Source organism: Daphnia pulex, chromosome 7 (assembly GCF_021134715.1).
Source record: "Daphnia pulex isolate KAP4 chromosome 7, ASM2113471v1".
Taxonomy (NCBI): Eukaryota; Metazoa; Arthropoda; class Branchiopoda; order Diplostraca; family Daphniidae; genus Daphnia; species Daphnia pulex.
The window spans coordinates 4407989-4425788 of record NC_060023.1 but is presented as its reverse complement, the minus strand read 5'-3'; the positions used below and the strand labels follow the sequence as shown (position 1 = coordinate 4425788).

Genomic DNA, 17800 nt, shown 5'->3' with positions numbered 1-17800 from the left:
TTGCGACACGTATGTAAGTAAAAAGAATAAAACTTGAAAGGAAGGTTTTGTCAAGAGTGGGGTTCGAACCCACGCCTTTCTCGAAGACCAGAATGCCAAATAACGGATTTAACAAGATTACCTATTAATCTATTATTTGATTTTGTATCTTAAGTCTGGCGCCTTAACCACTCGGCCATCTTGACATTGTTATCGCAATGACTACTTATATTGCAATGTGGCGTAAACTAGGTGTATTGAAAAGAGCACGCAATTGTAACTATGACAGGGCAAAATATCAATAATTAATGGCAATTATATGCTTTTCTGTTCAATTTTCGAGGATCATGGCAGGTTTAATCGACAGTGCCACAACCGAATGGCCGTCAGAAAATACCGCTGGGACGACAAAAGCCGGTTTCTACCAGTAGAAGAAAGGAAGGATAAGAAAGATTATGCCCTATCGTTTTGCAAGTACTTGTTTGATCACTGGGTATTTACACTTTTCACGAGATATTCGTAAAAATGTGGAATGTGGTTTCATTCTGTTCGCAGACCTGACAATGGTCTTTTTTTGAAAATGAAAGTGTTTATACTATGGAGTTGCGGAGAATTGAACTCCGGGCTTTTCGCATGCAAAGCGAACACTCTACCACTGAGTTACAACCCCTTAATATTAATTCGTTTGCTTTGAGGGACTTTTAACGATTGCGACACGTATGTAAGTAAAAAGAATAAAACTTGAAAGGAAGGTTTTGTCAAGAGTGGGGTTCGAACCCACGCCTTTCTCGAAGACCAGAATGCCAAATAACGGATTTAACAAGATTACCTATTAATCTATTATTTGATTTTGTATCTTAAGTCTGGCGCCTTAACCACTCGGCCATCTTGACATTGTTATCGCAATGACTACTTATATTTCAATGTGGCGTAAACTAGGTGTATTGAAAAGAGCACGCAATTGTAACTATGACAGGGCAAAATATCAATAATTAATGGCAATTATATGCTTTTCTGTTCAATTTTCGAGGATCATGGCAGGTTTAATCGACAGTGCCACAACCGAATGGCCGTCAGAAAATACCGCTGGGACGACAAAAGCCGGTTTCTACCAGTAGAAGAAAGGAAGGATAAGAAAGATTATGCCCTATCGTTTTGCAAGTACTTGTTTGATCACTGGGTATTTACACTTTTCACGAGATATTCGTAAGAATGTTGAATGTGGTTTCATTCTGTTGGCAGACCTGACAATGGTTTTTTTTCAAAATGAAAGTGTATACTATGGAGTTGCGGAGGATTGAACTCCGGGCTTTTCGCATGCAAAGCGAACACTCTACCACTGAGTTACAAGCCATTATTATTAATCAGTTTGCTTTGAGTGACTTTTAACGATTGCGACTCGTATGTAAGTAAAAAGAATAAAACTTGAAAGGAAGGTTTTGTCAAGAGTGGGGTTCGAACCCACGCCTTTCTCGAAGACCAGAATGCCAAATAACGGATTTAACAAGATTACCTATTAATCTATTATTTGATTTTGTATCTTAAGTCTGGCGCCTTAACCACTCGGCCATCTTGACATTGTTATCGCAATGACTACTTATATTGCAATGTGGCGTAAACTAGGTGTATTGAAAAGAGCACGCAATTGTAACTATGACAGGGCAAAATATCAATAATTAATGGCAATTATATGCTTTTCTGTTCAATTTTAGAGGATCATGGCAGGTTTAATCGACAGTGCCACAACCGAATGGCCGTCAGAAAATACCGCTGGGACGACAAAAGCCGGTTTCTACCAGTAGAAGAAAGGAAGGATAAGAAAGATTATGCCCTATCGTTTTGCAAGTACTTGTTTGATCACTGGGTATTTACACTTTTCACGAGATATTCGTAAGAATGTGGAATGTGGTTTCATTCTGTTGGCAGACCTGACAATGGTCTTTTTTTCAAAATGAAAGTGTTTATACTATGGAGTTGCAGAGGATTGAACTCCGGGCTTTTCGCATGCAAAGCGAACACTCTACCACTGAGTTACAACCCCTTAATATTAATTCGTTTGCTTTGAGTGACTTTTAACGATTGCGACACGTATGTAAGTAAAAAGAATAAAACTTGAAAGGAAGGTTTTGTCAAGAGTGGGGTTCGAACCCACGCCTTTCTCGAAGACCAGAATGCCAAATAACGGATTTAACAAGATTACCTATTAATCTATTATTTGATTTTGTATCTTAAGTCTGGCGCCTTAACCACTCGGCCATCTTGACATTGTTATCGCAATGACTACTTATATTGCAATGTGGCGTAAACTGGGTGTATTGAAAAGAGCACGCAATTGTAACTATGACAGGGCAAAATATCAATAATTAATGGCAATTATATGCTTTTCTGTTCAATTTTCGAGGATCATGGCAGGTTTAATCGACAGTGCCACAACCGAATGGCCGTCAGAAAATACCGCTGGGACGACAAAAGCCGGTTTCTACCAGTACAAGAAAGGAAGGATAAGAAAGATTATGCCCTATCGTTTTGCAAGTACTTGTTTGATCACTGGGTATTTACACTTTTCACGAGATATTCGTAAGAATGTGGAATGTGGTTTCATTCTGTTGGCAGACCTGACAATGGTTTTTTTTTTTTAAATGAAAGTGTTTATACTATGGAGTTGCGGAGGATTGAACTCCGGGCTTTTCGCATGCAAAGCGAACACTCTACCACTGAGTTACAACCCCTTAATATTAATTCGTTTGCTTTGAGTGACTTTTAACGATTGCGACACGTATGTAAGTAAAAAGAATAAAACTTGAAAGGAAGGTTTTGTCAAGAGTGGGGTTCGAACCCACGCCTTTCTCGAAGACCAGAATGCCAAATAACGGATTTAACAAGATTACCTATTAATCTATTATTTGATTTTGTATCTTAAGTCTGGCGCCTTAACCACTCGGCCATCTTGACATTGTTATCGCAATGACTACTTATATTGCAATGTGGCGTAAACTGGGTGTATTGAAAAGAGCACGCAATTGTAACTATGACAGGGCAAAATATCAATAATTAATGGCAATTATATGCTTTTCTGTTCAATTTTCGAGGATCATGGCAGGTTTAATCGACAGTGCCACAACCGAATGGCCGTCAGAAAATACCGCTGGGACGACAAAAGCCGGTTTCTACCAGTAGAAGAAAGGAAGGATAAGAAAGATTATGCCCTATCGTTTTGCAAGTACTTGTTTGATCACTGGGTATTTACACTTTTCACGAGATATTCGTAAAAATGTGGAATGTGGTTTCATTCTGTTCGCAGACCTGACAATGGTCTTTTTTTGAAAATGAAAGTGTTTATACTATGGAGTTGCGGAGAATTGAACTCCGGGCTTTTCGCATGCAATGCGAACACTCTACCACTGAGTTACAACCCCTTAATATTAATTCGTTTGCTTTGAGGGACTTTTAACGATTGCGACACGTATGTAAGTAAAAAGAATAAAACTTGAAAGGAAGGTTTTGTCAAGAGTGGGGTTCGAACCCACGCCTTTCTCGAAGACCAGAATGCCAAATAACGGATTTAACAAGATTACCTATTAATCTATTATTTGATTTTGTATCTTAAGTCTGGCGCCTTAACCACTCGGCCATCTTGACATTGTTATCGCAATGACTACTTATATTTCAATGTGGCGTAAACTAGGTGTATTGAAAAGAGCACGCAATTGTAACTATGACAGGGCAAAATATCAATAATTAATGGCAATTATATGCTTTTCTGTTCAATTTTCGAGGATCATGGCAGGTTTAATCGACAGTGCCACAACCGAATGGCCGTCAGAAAATACCGCTGGGACGACAAAAGCCGGTTTCTACCAGTAGAAGAAAGGAAGGATAAGAAAGATTATGCCCTATCGTTTTGCAAGTACTTGTTTGATCACTGGGTATTTACACTTTTCACGAGATATTCGTAAGAATGTGGAATGTGGTTTCATTCTGTTGGCAGACCTGACAATGGTCTTTTTTTTTCAAAATGAAAGTGTATACTATGGAGTTGCGGAGGATTGAACTCCGGGCTTTTCGCATGCAAAGCGAACACTCTACCACTGAGTTACAACCCCTTAATATTAATTTGTTTGCTTTGAGTGACTTTTAACGATTGCGACACGTATGTAAGTAAAAAGAATAAAACTTGAAAGGAAGGTTTTGTCAAGAGTGGGGTTCGAACCCACGCCTTTCTCGAAGACCAGAATGCCAAATAACGGATTTAACAAGATTACCTATTAATCTATTATTTGATTTTGTATCTTAAGTCTGGCGCCTTAACCACTCGGCCATCTTGACATTGTTATCGCAATGACTACTTATATTGCAATGTGGCGTAAACTGGGTGTATTGAAAAGAGCACGCAATTGTAACTATGACAGGGCAAAATATCAATAATTAATGGCAATTATATGCTTTTCTGTTCAATTTTCGAGGATCATGGCAGGTTTAATCGACAGTGCCACAACCGAATGGCCGTCAGAAAATACCGCTGGGACGACAAAAGCCGGTTTCTACCAGTAGAAGAAAGGAAGGATAAGAAAGATTATGCCCTATCGTTTTGCAAGTACTTGTTTGATCACTGGGTATTTACACTTTTCACGAGATATTCGTAAAAATGTGGAATGTGGTTTCATTCTGTTCGCAGACCTGACAATGGTCTTTTTTTTAAAATGAATGTGTTTATACTATGGAGTTGCGGAGGATTGAACTCCGGGCTTTTCGCATGCAAAGCGAACACTCTACCACTGAGTTACAACCCCTTAATATTCATTCGTTTGCTTTGAGTGACTTTTAACGATTGCGACACGTATGTAAGTAAAAAGAATAAAACTTGAAAGGAAGGTTTTGTCAAGAGTGGGGTTCGAACCCACGCCTTTCTCGAAGACCAGAATGCCAAATAACGGATTTAACAAGATTACCTATTAATCTATTATTTGATTTTGTATCTTAAGTCTGGCGCCTTAACCACTCGGCCATCTTGACATTGTTATCGCAATGACTACTTATATTGCAATGTGGCGTAAACTAGGTGTATTGAAAAGAGCACGCAATTGTAACTATGACAGGGCAAAATATCAATAATTAATGGCAATTATATGCTTTTCTGTTCAATTTTCGAGGATCATGGCAGGTTTAATCGACAGTGCCACAACCGAATGGCCGTCAGAAAATACCGCTGGGACGACAAAAGCCGGTTTCTACCAGTAGAAGAAAGGAAGGATAAGAAAGATTATGCCCTATCGTTTTGCAAGTACTTGTTTGATCACTGGGTATTTACACTTTTCACGAGATATTCGTAAAAATGTGGAATGTGGTTTCATTCTGTTGGCAGACCTGACAATGGTCTTTTTTTTGAAAATGAAAGTGTTTATACTATGGAGTTGCGGAGGATTGAACTCCGGGCTTTTCGCATGCAAAGCGAACACTCTACCACTGAATTACAACCCCTTAATATTAATTCGTTTGCTTTGAGTGACTTTTAACGATTGCGACACGTATGTAAGTAAAAAGAATAAAACTTGAAAGGAAGGTTTTGTCAAGAGTGGGGTTCGAACCCACGCCTTTCTCGAAGACCAGAATGCCAAATAACGGATTTAACAAGATTACCTATTAATCTATTATTTGATTTTGTATCTTAAGTCTGGCGCCTTAACCACTCGGCCATCTTGACATTGTTATCGCAATGACTACTTATATTGCAATGTGGCGTAAACTAGGTGTATTGAAAAGAGCACGCAATTGTAACTATGACAGGGCAAAATATCAATAATTAATGGCAATTATATGCTTTTCTGTTCAATTTTCGAGGATCATGGCAGGTTTAATCGACAGTGCCACAACCGAATGGCCGTCAGAAAATACCGCTGGGACGACAAAAGCTGGTTTCTACCAGTAGAAGAAATGAAGGATAAGAAAGATTATGCCCTATCGTTTTGCAAGTACTTGTTTGATCACTGGGTATTTACACTTTTCACGAGATATTCGTAAGAATGTGGAATGTGGTTTCATTCTGTTGGCAGACCTGACAATGGTCTTTTTTTTCAAAATGAAAGTGTTTATACCATGGAGTTGCGGAGGTGAACTCCGGGCTTTTCGCATGCAAAGCGAACACTCTACCACAGAGTTACAACCCCTTAATATTAATTCGTTTGCTTTGAGTGACTTTTAACGATTGCGACACGTATGTAAGTAAAAAGAATAAAACTTGAAAGGAAGGTTTTGTCAAGAGTGGGGTTCGAACCCACGCCTTTCTCGAAGACCAGAATGCCAAATAACGGATTTAACAAGATTACCTATTAATCTATTATTTGATTTTGTATCTTAAGTCTGGCGCCTTAACCACTCGGCCATCTTGACATTGTTATCGCAATGACTACTTATATTGCAATGTGGCGTAAACTAGGTGTATTGAAAAGAGCACGCAATTGTAACTATGACAGGGCAAAATATCAATAATTAATGGCAATTATATGCTTTTCTGTTCAATTTTCGAGGATCATGGCAGGTTTAATCGACAGTGCCACAACCGAATGGCCGTCAGAAAATACCACTGGGACGACAAAAGCCGGTTTCTACCAGTAGAAGAAAGGAAGGATAAGAAAGATTATGCCCTATCGTTTTGCAAGTACTTGTTTGATCACTGGGTATTTACACTTTTCACGAGATATTCGTAAGAATGTGGAATGTGGTTTCATTCTGTTGGCAGACCTGACAATGGTTTTTTTTTTCAAAATGAAAGTGTATACTATGGAGTTGCGGAGGATTGGACTCCGGGCTTTTCGCATGCAAAGCGAACACTCTACCACTGAGTTACAACCCCTTAATATTAATTCGTTTGCTTTGAGTGACTTTTAACGATTGCGACACGTATGTAAGTAAAAAGAATAAAACTTGAAAGGAAGGTTTTGTCAAGAGTGGGGTTCGAACCCACGCCTTTCTCGAAGACCAGAATGCCAAATAACGGATTTAACAAGATTACCTATTAATCTATTATCTGATTTTGTATCTTAAGTCTGGCGCCTTAACCACTCGGCCATCTTGACATTGTTATCGCAATGACTACTTATATTGCAATGTGGCGTAAACTAGGTGTATTGAAAAGAGCACGCAATTGTAACTATGACAGGGCAAAATATCAATAATTAATGGCAATTATATGCTTTTCTGTTCAATTTTCGAGGATCATGGCAGGTTTAATCGACAGTGCCACAACCGAATGGCCGTCAGAAAATACCGCTGGGACGACAAAAGCCGGTTTCTACCAGTAGAAGAAAGGAAGGATAAGAAAGATTATGCCCTATCGTTTTGCAAGTACTTGTTTGATCACTGGGTATTTACACTTTTCACGAGATATTCGTAAGAATGTGGAATGTGGTTTCATTCTGTTGGCAGACCTGACAATGGTCTTTTTTTGAAAATGAAAGTGTTTATACTATGGAGTTGCGGAGAATTGAACTCCGGGCTTTTCGCATGCAAAGCGAACACTCTACCACTGAGTTACAACCCCTTAATATTCATTCGTTTGCTTTGAGTGACTTTTAACGATTGCGACACGTATGTAAGTAAAAAGAATAAAACTTGAAAGGAAGGTTTTGTCAAGAGTGGGGTTCGAACCCACGCCTTTCTCGAAGACCACAATGCCAAATAACGGATTTAACAAGATTACCTATTAATCTATTATTTGATTTTGTATCTTAAGTCTGGCGCCTTAACCACTCGGCCATCTTGACATTGTTATCGCAATGACTACTTATATTGCAATGTGGCGTAAACTAGGTGTATTGAAAAGAGCACGCAATTGTAACTATGACAGGGCAAAATATCAATAATTAATGGCAATTATATGCTTTTCTGTTCAATTTTCGAGGATCATGGCAGGTTTAATCGACAGTGCCACAACCGAATGGCCGTCAGAAAATACCGCTGGGACGACAAAAGCCGGTTTCTACCAGTAGAAGAAAGGAAGGATAAGAAAGATTATGCCCTATCGTTTTGCAAGTACTTGTTTGATCACTGGGTATTTACACTTTTCACGAGATATTCGTAAGAATGTGGAATGTGGTTTCATTCTGTTGGCAGACCTGACAATGGTCTTTTTTTGAAAATGAAAGTGTTTATACTATGGAGTTGCGGAGAATTGAACTCCGGGCTTTTCGCATGCAAAGCGAACACTCTACCACTGAGTTACAACCCCTTAATATTCATTCGTTTGCTTTGAGTGACTTTTAACGATTGCGACACGTATGTAAGTAAAAAGAATAAAACTTGAAAGGAAGGTTTTGTCAAGAGTGGGGTTCGAACCCACGCCTTTCTCGAAGACCACAATGCCAAATAACGGATTTAACAAGATTACCTATTAATCTATTATTTGATATTGTATCTTAAGTCTGGCGCCTTAACCACTCGGCCATCTTGACATTGTTATCGCAATGACTACTTATATTGCAATGTGGCGTAAACTAGGTGTATTGAAAAGAGCACGCAATTGTAACTATGACAGGGCAAAATATCAATAATTAATGGCAATTATATGCTTTTCTGTTCAATTTTCGAGGATCATGGCAGGTTTAATCGACAGTGCCACAACCGAATGGCCGTCAGAAAATACCGCTGGGACGACAAAAGCCGGTTTCTACCAGTAGAAGAAATGAAGGATAATAAAGATTATGCCCTATCGTTTTGCAAGTACTTGTTTGATCACTGGGTATTTACACTTTTCACGAGATATTCGTAAGAATGTGGAATGTGGTTTCATTCTGTTGGCAGACCTGACAATGGTCTTTTTTTTCAAAATGAAAGTGTTTATACCATGGAGTTGCGGAGGATTGAACTCCGGGCTTTTCGCATGCAAAGCGAACACTCTACCACTGAGTTACAACCCCTTAATGTTAATTCGTTTGCTTTGAGTGACTTTTAACGATTGCGACACGTATGTAAGTAGAAAGAATAAAACTTGAAAGGAAGGTTTTGTCAAGAGTGGGGTTCGAACCCACGCCTTTCTCGAAGATTAGAATGCCAAATAACGGATTTCACAAGATTACCTATTAATCTATTATTTGATTTTGTATCTTAAGTCTGGCGCCTTAACCACTCGGCCATCTTGACATTGTTATCGCAATGACTACTTATATTGCAATGTGGCGTAAACTAGGTGTATTGAAAAGAGCACGCAATTGTAACTATGACAGGGCAAAATATCAATAATTAATGGCAATTATATGCTTTTCTGTTCAATTTTCGAGGATCATGGCAGGTTTAATCGACAGTGCCACAACCGAATGGCCGTCAGAAAATACCGCTGGGACGACAAAAGCCGGTTTCTACCAGTAGAAGAAAGGAAGGATAAGAAAGATTATGCCCTATCGTTTTGCAAGTACTTGTTTGATCACTGGGTATTTACACTTTTCACGAGATATTCGTAAGAATGTGGAATGTGGTTTCATTCGGTTGGCAGACCTGACAATGGTCTTTTTTTTTTCAAAATGAAAGTGTTTACACTATGGAGTTGCGGAGGATTGGAGTCCGGGCTTTTCGCATGCAAAGCGAACACTCTACCACTGAGTTACAACCCCTTAATATTAATTCGTTTGCTTTGAGTGACTTTTAACGATTGCGACACGTATGTAAGTAAAAAGAATAAAACTTGAAAGGAAGGTTTTGTCAAGAGTGGGGTTCGAACCCACGCCTTTCTCGAAGACCAGAATGCCAAATAACGGATTTAACAAGATTACCTATTAATCTATTATTTGATTTTGTATCTTAAGTCTGGCGCCTTAACCACTCGGCCATCTTGACATTGTTATCGCAATGACTACTTATATTGCAATGTGGCGTAAACTAGGTGTATTGAAAAGAGCACGCAATTGTAACTATGACAGGGCAAAATATCAATAATTAATGGCAATTATATGCTTTTCTGTTCAATTTTCGAGGATCATGGCAGGTTTAATCGACAGTGCCACAACCGAATGGCCGTCAGAAAATACCGCTGGGACGACAAAAGCCGGTTTCTACCAGTAGAAGAAAGGAAGGATAAGAAAGATTATGCCCTATCGTTTTGCAAGTACTTGTTTGATCACTGGGTATTTACACTTTTCACGAGATATTCGTAAGAATGTGGAATGTGGTTTCATTCTGTTGGCAGACCTGACAATGGTCTTTTTTTTCAAAATGAAAGTGTATACTATGGAGTTGCGGAGGATTGGACTCCGGGCTTTTCGCATGCAAAGCGAACACTCTACCACTGAGTTACAACCCCTTAATATTAATTTGTTTGCTTTGAGTGACTTTTAACGATTGCGACACGTATGTAAGTAAAAAGAATAAAACTTGAAAGGAAGGTTTTGTCAAGAGTGGGGTTCGAACCCACGCCTTTCTCGAAGACCAGAATGCCAAATAACGGATTTAACAAGATTACCTATTAATCTATTATTTGATTTTGTATCTTAAGTCTGGCGCCTTAACCACTCGGCCATCTTGACATTGTTATCGCAATGACTACTTATATTGCAATGTGGCGTAAACTAGGTGTATTGAAAAGAGCACGCAATTGTAACTATGACAGGGCAAAATATCAATAATTAATGGCAATTATATGCTTTTCTGTTCAATTTTCGAGGATCATGGCAGGTTTAATCGACAGTGCCACAACCGAATGGCCGTCAGAAAATACCGCTGGGACGACAAAAGCCGGTTTCTACCAGTAGAAGAAAGGAAGGATAAGAAAGATTATGCCCTATCGTTTTGCAAGTACTTGTTTGATCACTGGGTATTTACACTTTTCACGAGATATTCGTAAGAATGTGGAATGTGGTTTCATTCTGTTGGCAGACCTGACAATGGTCTTTTTTTTCATAATGAAAGTGTTTATACTATGGAGTTGCGGAGGATTGAACTCCGAGCTTTTCGCATGCAAAGCGAACACTCTACCACTGAGTTACAACCCCTTAATATTAATTCGTTTGCTTTGAGTGACTTTTAACGATTGCGACACGTATGTAAGTAAAAAGAATAAAACTTGAAAGGAAGGTTTTGTCAAGAGTGGGGTTCGAACCCACGCCTTTCTCGAAGACCACAATGCCAAATAACGGATTTAACAAGATTACCTATCAATCTATTATTTGATTTTGTATCTTAAGTCTGGCGCCTTAACCACTCGGCCATCTTGACATTGTTATCGCAATGACTACTTATATTGCAATGTGGCGTAAACTAGGTGTATTGAAAAGAGCACGCAATTGTAACTATGACAGGGCAAAATATCAATAATTAATGGCAATTATATGCTTTTCTGTTCAATTTTCGAGGATCATGGCAGGTTTAATCGACAGTGCCACAACCGAATGGCCGTCAGAAAATACCGCTGGGACGACAAAAGCCGGTTTCTACCAGTAGAAGAAAGGAAGGATAAGAAAGATTATGCCCTATCGTTTTGCAAGTATTTGTTTGATCACTGGGTATTTACACTTTTCACGAGATATTCGTAAGAATGTGGAATGTGGTTTCATTCTGTTGGCAGACCTGACAATGGTCTTTTTTTTCAAAATGAAAGTGTTTATACTATGGAGTTGCGGAGGATTGAATTCCGGGCTTTTCGCATGCAAAGCGAACACTCTACCACTGAGTTACAACCCCTTAATATTAATTCGTTTGCTTTGAGTGACTTTTAACGATTGCGACACGTATGTAAGTAAAAAGAATAAAACTTGAAAGGAAGGTTTTGTCAAGAGTGGGGTTCGAACCCACGCCTTTCTCAAAGACCAGAATGCCAAATAACGGATTTAACAAGATTACCTATTAATCTATTATTTGATTTTGTATCTTAAGTCTGGCGCCTTAACCACTCGGCCATCTTGACATTGTTATCGCAATGACTACTTATATTGCAATGTGGCGTAAACTAGGTGTATTGAAAAGAGCACGCAATTGTAACTATGACAGGGCAAAATATCAATAATTAATGGCAATTATATGCTTTTCTGTTCAATTTTCGAGGATCATGGCAGGTTTAATCGACAGTGCCACAACCGAATGGCCGTCAGAAAATACCGCTGGGACGACAAAAGCCGATTTCTACCAGTAGAAGAAAGGAAGGATAAGAAAGATTATGCCCTATCGTTTTGCAAGTACTTGTTTGATCACTGGGTATTTACACTTTTCACGAGATATTCGTAAGAATGTGGAATGTGGTTTCATTCTGTTGGCAGACCTGACAATGGTCTTTTTTTTTAAAATAAAAGTGTTTATACTTTGGAGTTGCGGAGGATCGAACTCCGGGCTTTTCGCATGCAAAGCGAACACTCTACCACTGAGTTACAACCCCTTAATATTAATTCGTTTGCTTTGAGTGACTTTTAACGATTGCGACACGTATGTAAGTAAAAAGAATAAAACTTGAAAGGAAGGTTTTGTCAAGAGTGGGGTTCGAACCCACGCCTTTCTCGAAGACCAGAATGCCAAATAACGGATTTAACAAGATTACCTATTAATCTATTATTTGATTTATTTGATTTTGTATCTTAAGTCTGGCGCCTTAACCACTCGGCCATCTTGACATTGTTAACGCAATGACTACTTATCTCTTAGGTATATTTATATACGAAGGTCCTTAACAATATAGGGTGTGGGGTATAGGGGGTAGGGTAGTAGTAGCTAGTAGTGAAATTCAGAGGGTTTAATGTCCATTTAGTTATCCTTTATACGTTTCTTCCCTGAATGACCAATCGTCACCAAATTTTGTACATAATTTTGTCAAAATTTGATACATGTCGTAACGGGGTTTCATTTGTTTTCATTACTGTTTTAAAAATTTAATTTGCGTACTTGTTACCTAGCTGGTTGCCGAATCCTAGGCAGTGAATTCGCTTTTGTTTGCTTAACCTTCCAACTGTCAGTGCAGTGAGTGCTCAGCAGTGTTAACAAAAAGAAAAAAAGTTTGAATCTTCCCTAGCAAGACAAGTTTTGATGATATGATATTGATATTTTGATGATATTTGATTTGATTTTTATTGTTCTTGTTCGATTTCGTCTTTATTGTTCTTATTATTGCCTCTTTTTGTTAACTGTTTTTAATAAATGATGATCTTGATGATGATGATCGACAGTTAGTCATCAACCAGGAAGTTGAGGAACATTTTAAAAATGTTTGATCATACTCATTTTGAAGCTCTGGGTCATCTCTCTCTTCTTCCCTTGTCCTCTCCACAGTCATCAAGATCTTTTGGCGGTCGTGAAGAGTTACCACCGATCTTCCACTTCCATTTACCTCCGAAAGTTTTTTAAGTATAATTTTTCAAAAGTTACAAATTTAAATTTCCTAAATGGCTTGTTCGAGTTTCGAACTCCGAACCATACGAGTGGCAGCCCGGGTTGCTAACCATTAGTCCAACATTGACGTAAGATTTAAGGGAAAGCGTGGTCAGGTTGGTGTGTACACCAAACAATGTAACGAAAGACGAAGTAAAGCTATGGTAATATCACTAGCGACGCTACCATCGGTATCGATTTTGGAACCGGTCATAAAACACTTAGGTTATATGCCTGAATTAAGATTTTTTCAGTGGTGGTTTAATCTAACTGCTATAATAGCACATCCAATTCTTTATAGTTAATATGTAACTAATAATTTTTCCAATTCCATGTTACTATAGTAATAAATTTTGCTAAAACTTAATCTAAACGTGAAGTGCGACGTGGGGTGGCGGGGCGAAGCCTCCGCCACTCCTAAGTCGCACCACTCATAATATTAACAGATTATTAGTCAATTAGTTATAAAGAATCAATTATGAAAGAGAATAAAGGGAAACAGAATTTTCCAAACGTTATAGTATGTATTAATCTACCATAACCTTTATTTTCTGTCTCTTTAACGTTTAAAAAAATTACCGAAGGATATTACCGAAGGAATCTTGTATTTTTTTAAAATTGGATTTCTTTTCTCTGATATTTCACGAAACGAAATGTCGATAATTGATGCCTATTTTTTCATCGTGTGGCTTTCAGGTCAAGTCAGCTATATCCTTATTATATATTTGGGGGACATAAACATGTTATGGTGATTTTGGCGAAATAAATTTTTTGCCATCTTTATGTAATTGACGTTTCGATAGTGTAGTCGTTATCACGTCGGCTTTACACGCTGAAGGTCCTCAGTTCGATCCTGAGTGGAAACAATTTTACAACTTTAATCCGAGTATAGAATTTCATTTCCTATTGTACTTTCTCGATAATAGCCAATATCTGGACTTGTGTACTGCTATGTAAAATGTGTAATGGAAGAAGAGCGGTAGGAATCTTACACGCTAACTAGCTAGTCTGTACGATTAAAAGGGTGCCACTACCAAGTTGTATTTGTTTGGCTATCCGTCTGGTGTCATCCCAACGAAAAGCAGTCAAAACTGGCGCTTTTTTAACGCAACAATAACCACTGAAGTTTTGACTTGATTACTGCAAAATGGTAATGTTACATCACTAGAGATAATTTTACAACTATGCAGTCTATCATCCTAGCACTCATTACATACAAAGTAAAAAGATAAAATATAGGAATATCACTTATGTGTATCTTAGCAGTAAATCCTCATAACCACCGATGTAGTTATCACCATAGTGCGAGCGATAATCCAAGTGCATTTTACCATGACATATTAGATAGTATTGGATTACAACGTTGATTTGTATGAGCCTGGCTAGCTCAGTCGGAACAGCATGAGACTCTTAAGTATTAATTGCAATTGTACACACGACCGGGGTTTTACATTTTTCGCTGAGATAATCGTACCTGGCAGGTTCTTTCTATATTGTGCGCAAATCTACTACTGATACAGTGATAATTCTATTGTGTGATTATTGTTTTGTCACTATATATTTGATGTAAATCTTTAAATAAATGATACAAAAGTTTCCATATAAACAGGTAAGCATGCAGAAAACCGCAAGTTATTTCATTTTAAAACATCTCAATGATGAACATCCGTTTTATAAGGGGGCACCCAGGTTTGAACTGGGGACATTTCGATCTGCAGTCGAATGCTCTACCACTGAGCTATACCCCCATAAATGTTTGTATGAGTTTACCTTTAACATTCTGGATTATAAGGTATTAATTTTGCGAAAAAAACCTTATCTTTTAATTTTTGTTTCACACAGGATGCGCAAACAAAGAATCATTTGGTTAATAATTGAGTTTCTATTGAACAGGAGGCCACGTCAGATATTTCAGTTATTTGAGTGAAGAAACTGTGTGTTATTAAATAATACTTCTTGAACAGCTTTAACGCAGATCAGTTTCCATAAGCTGATGAGAATTTCTTTCAAACTTTCAAAAGTCAGGCTGATACGTAGAAATATTTTTAGTGAGCTGATTTTCAAATTCAATAAACACAACAATGAAACAATTTAACTGAATAAACCCAATAATAGTTCATTCCCTGTATTAGATTCAACTTAATAGGGGGCATCCGGGGTTGAACCGGGGTCATTTCGATCTGCAGTCGAATGCTCTTCCACTGAGCTATACCCCCGATATTTTTACATTTTACCGCGTATTTGTATTATTCCTCCATTTTAATTAAGAGTTTCTGACTCTGAAATATCGATTGATATTTTTTAAAAATTAGATTTCTTTTCTCTGATATTTCACGAAACGAAATGTCGATAATTGATGCCTATTTAGTCATCGTGTGGCTTTCAGGTCAAGTCAGCTATATCCTTATTATATATTTGGGGGACATAAACATGTTATGGTGATTTTGGCGAAATAAATTTTTTGCCATCTTTATGAAATTCACGTTTCCATAGTGTAGTGGTTATCACGTTGGCTTCACACGCTGAAGGTCCTCAGTTCGATCCTGGGTGGAAACAATTTTACAACTTTAATCCGAGTATGGAATTTCATTTCCTTTTGTACTTTCTCGATAATAGCCAATATCTGGACTTGTGTACTGCTATGTAAAATGTGTAATGGAAGAAGAGCGGTAGGAATCTTACACGCTAACTAGCTAGTCTGTACACTTAAGAGGGTGCCACTACCAAGTTGTATTTGTTTGGCTATCCGTCTGGTGTCATCCCAACGAAAAGCAGTCAAAACTGGTGCTTTTTTAACGCAACAATAACCGCTGAAGTTTTGACTTGATTACTGCAAAATGGTAATGCTACATCACTAGAGATAATTTTACAACTATGCAGTCTATCATCCTAGCACTCATTACATACAAAGTAAAAAGATAAAATATAGGAATATCACTTATGTGTATCTTAGCAGTAAATCCTCATAACCACCGATGTAGTTATCACCATAGTGCGAGCGATAATCCAAGTGCATTTTACCATGACATATTAGATAGTATTGGATTACAAAGTTGATTTGTATGAGCCTGGCTAGCTCAGTCGGAACAGCATGAGACTCTTAAGTATTAATTGCAATTGTACACACGACCGGGGTTTTACATTTTTCGCTGAGATAATCGTACCTGGCAGGTGTTTCTATATTGTGCGCAAATCTGCTACTGATACAGTGATAATTCTATGGTGTGATTATTGTTTTGTCACTATATATTTGATGTAAATCTTTAAATAAATGATACAAAAGTTTCCATATAAACAGGTAAGCATGCAGAAAACCGCAAGTTATTTCATTTTAAAACATCTCAATGATGAACATCCGTTTTATAAGGGGGCACCCAGGTTTGAACTGGGGACATTTCGATCTGCAGTCGAATGCTCTACCACTGAGCTATACCCCCATAAATGTTGGTATGAGTTTACCTTCGACATTCTGGATTATAAGGTATTAATTTTGCGAAAAAAAACTTATCTTTTAATTTTTGTTTCACACAGGATGCGCAAACAAAGAATCATTTGGTTAATAATTGAGTTTCTATTGAACAGGAGGCCACGTCAGATATTTCAGTTATTTGAGTGAAGAAACTGTGTGTTATTAAATAATACTTCTTGAACAGCTTTAACGCAGATCAGTTTCCATAAGCTGATGAGAATTTCTTTCAAACTTTCAAAAGTCAGGCTGATACGTAGAAATATTTTTAGTTAGCTGATTTTCAAATTCAATAAACACAACAATGAAACAATTTAACTGAATAAACCCAATAATAGTTCATTCCCTGTATTAGATTCAACGTAATAGGGGGCATCCGGGGTTGAACCGGGGACATTTCGATCTGCAGTCGAATGCTCTTCCACTGAGCTATACCCCCCATATTTTTACATTTTACCGCGTATTTGTATTATTCCTCCATTTTAATTAAGAGTTTCTTACTCTGAAATATCGATTGATATTTTTTAAAAATTAGATTTCTTTTCTCTGATATTTCACGAAACGAAATGTCGATAATTGATGCCTATTTAGTCATCGTGTGGCTTTCAGGTCAAGTCAGCTATATCCTTATTATATATTTGGGGGACATAAAAAATGTTATGGTGATTTTGGCGAAATAAATTTTTTGCCATCTTTATGAAATTGACGTTTCCATAGTGTAGTGGTTATCACGTCGGCTTTACACGCTGAAGGTCCTCAGTTCGTTCCTGGGTGGAAACAATTTTACAACTTTAATCCGAGTATGGAATTTCATTTCCTTTTGTACTTTCTCGATAATAGCCAATATCTGGACTTGTGTACTGCTATGTAAAATGTGTAATGGAAGAAGAGCGGTAGGAATCTTACACGCTAACTAGCTGGTCTGTACACTTAAAAGGGTTCCACTACCAAGTTGTATTTGTTTGGCTATCCGTCTGGTGTCATCCCAACGAAAAGCAGTCAAAACTGGCGCTTTTTTAA

The 17800-nt window shown here is 37.8% G+C and overlaps 40 non-coding genes across 40 annotated transcripts; 3 read left to right on the top strand and 37 right to left on the bottom strand.

Moving 5' to 3' along the window:
- Positions 1-48: 48 nt before the first annotated feature.
- Trnal-uaa lies at positions 49-185 on the bottom strand. The gene is made up of 2 exons: positions 149-185; positions 49-93 (listed from the first exon to the last, which is right to left on the bottom strand). It is a non-coding gene; the product is annotated as a tRNA-Leu (tRNA).
- A 392-nt stretch (positions 186-577) lies between these two features.
- Positions 578-649, bottom strand: Trnaa-ugc. Its single transcript has one exon. It is a non-coding gene; the product is annotated as a tRNA-Ala (tRNA).
- Positions 650-735: 86 nt separating this feature from the next.
- On the bottom strand, positions 736-872 carry Trnal-uaa. Its single transcript has 2 exons — positions 836-872; positions 736-780 (listed from the first exon to the last, which is right to left on the bottom strand). It is a non-coding gene; the product is annotated as a tRNA-Leu (tRNA).
- Positions 873-1261: 389 nt separating this feature from the next.
- Trnaa-ugc lies at positions 1262-1332 on the bottom strand. Its single transcript has one exon. It is a non-coding gene; the product is annotated as a tRNA-Ala (tRNA).
- Positions 1333-1419: 87 nt separating this feature from the next.
- Positions 1420-1556, bottom strand: Trnal-uaa. The gene is made up of 2 exons: positions 1520-1556; positions 1420-1464 (listed from the first exon to the last, which is right to left on the bottom strand). It is a non-coding gene; the product is annotated as a tRNA-Leu (tRNA).
- A 392-nt stretch (positions 1557-1948) lies between these two features.
- On the bottom strand, positions 1949-2020 carry Trnaa-ugc. Its single transcript has one exon. It is a non-coding gene; the product is annotated as a tRNA-Ala (tRNA).
- Positions 2021-2106: 86 nt separating this feature from the next.
- On the bottom strand, positions 2107-2243 carry Trnal-uaa. The gene is made up of 2 exons: positions 2207-2243; positions 2107-2151 (listed from the first exon to the last, which is right to left on the bottom strand). It is a non-coding gene; the product is annotated as a tRNA-Leu (tRNA).
- A 393-nt stretch (positions 2244-2636) lies between these two features.
- Trnaa-ugc lies at positions 2637-2708 on the bottom strand. The gene has a single exon. It is a non-coding gene; the product is annotated as a tRNA-Ala (tRNA).
- Positions 2709-2794: 86 nt separating this feature from the next.
- On the bottom strand, positions 2795-2931 carry Trnal-uaa. Its single transcript has 2 exons — positions 2895-2931; positions 2795-2839 (listed from the first exon to the last, which is right to left on the bottom strand). It is a non-coding gene; the product is annotated as a tRNA-Leu (tRNA).
- A 392-nt stretch (positions 2932-3323) lies between these two features.
- Positions 3324-3395, bottom strand: Trnaa-ugc. The gene has a single exon. It is a non-coding gene; the product is annotated as a tRNA-Ala (tRNA).
- An 86-nt stretch (positions 3396-3481) lies between these two features.
- On the bottom strand, positions 3482-3618 carry Trnal-uaa. Its single transcript has 2 exons — positions 3582-3618; positions 3482-3526 (listed from the first exon to the last, which is right to left on the bottom strand). It is a non-coding gene; the product is annotated as a tRNA-Leu (tRNA).
- Positions 3619-4010: 392 nt separating this feature from the next.
- Trnaa-ugc lies at positions 4011-4082 on the bottom strand. The gene has a single exon. It is a non-coding gene; the product is annotated as a tRNA-Ala (tRNA).
- An 86-nt stretch (positions 4083-4168) lies between these two features.
- Trnal-uaa lies at positions 4169-4305 on the bottom strand. The gene is made up of 2 exons: positions 4269-4305; positions 4169-4213 (listed from the first exon to the last, which is right to left on the bottom strand). It is a non-coding gene; the product is annotated as a tRNA-Leu (tRNA).
- Positions 4306-4697: 392 nt separating this feature from the next.
- On the bottom strand, positions 4698-4769 carry Trnaa-ugc. Its single transcript has one exon. It is a non-coding gene; the product is annotated as a tRNA-Ala (tRNA).
- An 86-nt stretch (positions 4770-4855) lies between these two features.
- Positions 4856-4992, bottom strand: Trnal-uaa. The gene is made up of 2 exons: positions 4956-4992; positions 4856-4900 (listed from the first exon to the last, which is right to left on the bottom strand). It is a non-coding gene; the product is annotated as a tRNA-Leu (tRNA).
- Positions 4993-5385: 393 nt separating this feature from the next.
- Positions 5386-5457, bottom strand: Trnaa-ugc. Its single transcript has one exon. It is a non-coding gene; the product is annotated as a tRNA-Ala (tRNA).
- An 86-nt stretch (positions 5458-5543) lies between these two features.
- Positions 5544-5680, bottom strand: Trnal-uaa. Its single transcript has 2 exons — positions 5644-5680; positions 5544-5588 (listed from the first exon to the last, which is right to left on the bottom strand). It is a non-coding gene; the product is annotated as a tRNA-Leu (tRNA).
- A 549-nt stretch (positions 5681-6229) lies between these two features.
- Positions 6230-6366, bottom strand: Trnal-uaa. The gene is made up of 2 exons: positions 6330-6366; positions 6230-6274 (listed from the first exon to the last, which is right to left on the bottom strand). It is a non-coding gene; the product is annotated as a tRNA-Leu (tRNA).
- A 391-nt stretch (positions 6367-6757) lies between these two features.
- Positions 6758-6829, bottom strand: Trnaa-ugc. Its single transcript has one exon. It is a non-coding gene; the product is annotated as a tRNA-Ala (tRNA).
- An 86-nt stretch (positions 6830-6915) lies between these two features.
- Positions 6916-7052, bottom strand: Trnal-uaa. Its single transcript has 2 exons — positions 7016-7052; positions 6916-6960 (listed from the first exon to the last, which is right to left on the bottom strand). It is a non-coding gene; the product is annotated as a tRNA-Leu (tRNA).
- A 392-nt stretch (positions 7053-7444) lies between these two features.
- On the bottom strand, positions 7445-7516 carry Trnaa-ugc. Its single transcript has one exon. It is a non-coding gene; the product is annotated as a tRNA-Ala (tRNA).
- Positions 7517-7602: 86 nt separating this feature from the next.
- On the bottom strand, positions 7603-7739 carry Trnal-uaa. The gene is made up of 2 exons: positions 7703-7739; positions 7603-7639 (listed from the first exon to the last, which is right to left on the bottom strand). It is a non-coding gene; the product is annotated as a tRNA-Leu (tRNA).
- Positions 7740-8131: 392 nt separating this feature from the next.
- Positions 8132-8203, bottom strand: Trnaa-ugc. The gene has a single exon. It is a non-coding gene; the product is annotated as a tRNA-Ala (tRNA).
- An 86-nt stretch (positions 8204-8289) lies between these two features.
- On the bottom strand, positions 8290-8426 carry Trnal-uaa. Its single transcript has 2 exons — positions 8390-8426; positions 8290-8326 (listed from the first exon to the last, which is right to left on the bottom strand). It is a non-coding gene; the product is annotated as a tRNA-Leu (tRNA).
- Positions 8427-8819: 393 nt separating this feature from the next.
- On the bottom strand, positions 8820-8891 carry Trnaa-ugc. Its single transcript has one exon. It is a non-coding gene; the product is annotated as a tRNA-Ala (tRNA).
- Positions 8892-8977: 86 nt separating this feature from the next.
- Trnal-uaa lies at positions 8978-9114 on the bottom strand. The gene is made up of 2 exons: positions 9078-9114; positions 8978-9017 (listed from the first exon to the last, which is right to left on the bottom strand). It is a non-coding gene; the product is annotated as a tRNA-Leu (tRNA).
- A 553-nt stretch (positions 9115-9667) lies between these two features.
- Positions 9668-9804, bottom strand: Trnal-uaa. Its single transcript has 2 exons — positions 9768-9804; positions 9668-9712 (listed from the first exon to the last, which is right to left on the bottom strand). It is a non-coding gene; the product is annotated as a tRNA-Leu (tRNA).
- Positions 9805-10195: 391 nt separating this feature from the next.
- On the bottom strand, positions 10196-10267 carry Trnaa-ugc. The gene has a single exon. It is a non-coding gene; the product is annotated as a tRNA-Ala (tRNA).
- Positions 10268-10353: 86 nt separating this feature from the next.
- Trnal-uaa lies at positions 10354-10490 on the bottom strand. Its single transcript has 2 exons — positions 10454-10490; positions 10354-10398 (listed from the first exon to the last, which is right to left on the bottom strand). It is a non-coding gene; the product is annotated as a tRNA-Leu (tRNA).
- Positions 10491-10883: 393 nt separating this feature from the next.
- Trnaa-ugc lies at positions 10884-10955 on the bottom strand. The gene has a single exon. It is a non-coding gene; the product is annotated as a tRNA-Ala (tRNA).
- An 86-nt stretch (positions 10956-11041) lies between these two features.
- On the bottom strand, positions 11042-11178 carry Trnal-uaa. Its single transcript has 2 exons — positions 11142-11178; positions 11042-11078 (listed from the first exon to the last, which is right to left on the bottom strand). It is a non-coding gene; the product is annotated as a tRNA-Leu (tRNA).
- Positions 11179-11571: 393 nt separating this feature from the next.
- Trnaa-ugc lies at positions 11572-11643 on the bottom strand. The gene has a single exon. It is a non-coding gene; the product is annotated as a tRNA-Ala (tRNA).
- Positions 11644-11729: 86 nt separating this feature from the next.
- On the bottom strand, positions 11730-11866 carry Trnal-uaa. Its single transcript has 2 exons — positions 11830-11866; positions 11730-11774 (listed from the first exon to the last, which is right to left on the bottom strand). It is a non-coding gene; the product is annotated as a tRNA-Leu (tRNA).
- Positions 11867-12259: 393 nt separating this feature from the next.
- Trnaa-ugc lies at positions 12260-12331 on the bottom strand. Its single transcript has one exon. It is a non-coding gene; the product is annotated as a tRNA-Ala (tRNA).
- Positions 12332-12417: 86 nt separating this feature from the next.
- On the bottom strand, positions 12418-12563 carry Trnal-uaa. The gene is made up of 2 exons: positions 12527-12563; positions 12418-12462 (listed from the first exon to the last, which is right to left on the bottom strand). It is a non-coding gene; the product is annotated as a tRNA-Leu (tRNA).
- Positions 12564-14107: 1544 nt separating this feature from the next.
- Positions 14108-14180, top strand: Trnav-uac. Its single transcript has one exon. It is a non-coding gene; the product is annotated as a tRNA-Val (tRNA).
- Positions 14181-14990: 810 nt separating this feature from the next.
- Positions 14991-15062, bottom strand: Trnac-gca. The gene has a single exon. It is a non-coding gene; the product is annotated as a tRNA-Cys (tRNA).
- A 735-nt stretch (positions 15063-15797) lies between these two features.
- Trnav-cac lies at positions 15798-15870 on the top strand. The gene has a single exon. It is a non-coding gene; the product is annotated as a tRNA-Val (tRNA).
- Positions 15871-16679: 809 nt separating this feature from the next.
- On the bottom strand, positions 16680-16751 carry Trnac-gca. Its single transcript has one exon. It is a non-coding gene; the product is annotated as a tRNA-Cys (tRNA).
- A 736-nt stretch (positions 16752-17487) lies between these two features.
- On the top strand, positions 17488-17560 carry Trnav-uac. The gene has a single exon. It is a non-coding gene; the product is annotated as a tRNA-Val (tRNA).
- Positions 17561-17800: the final 240 nt, after the last annotated feature.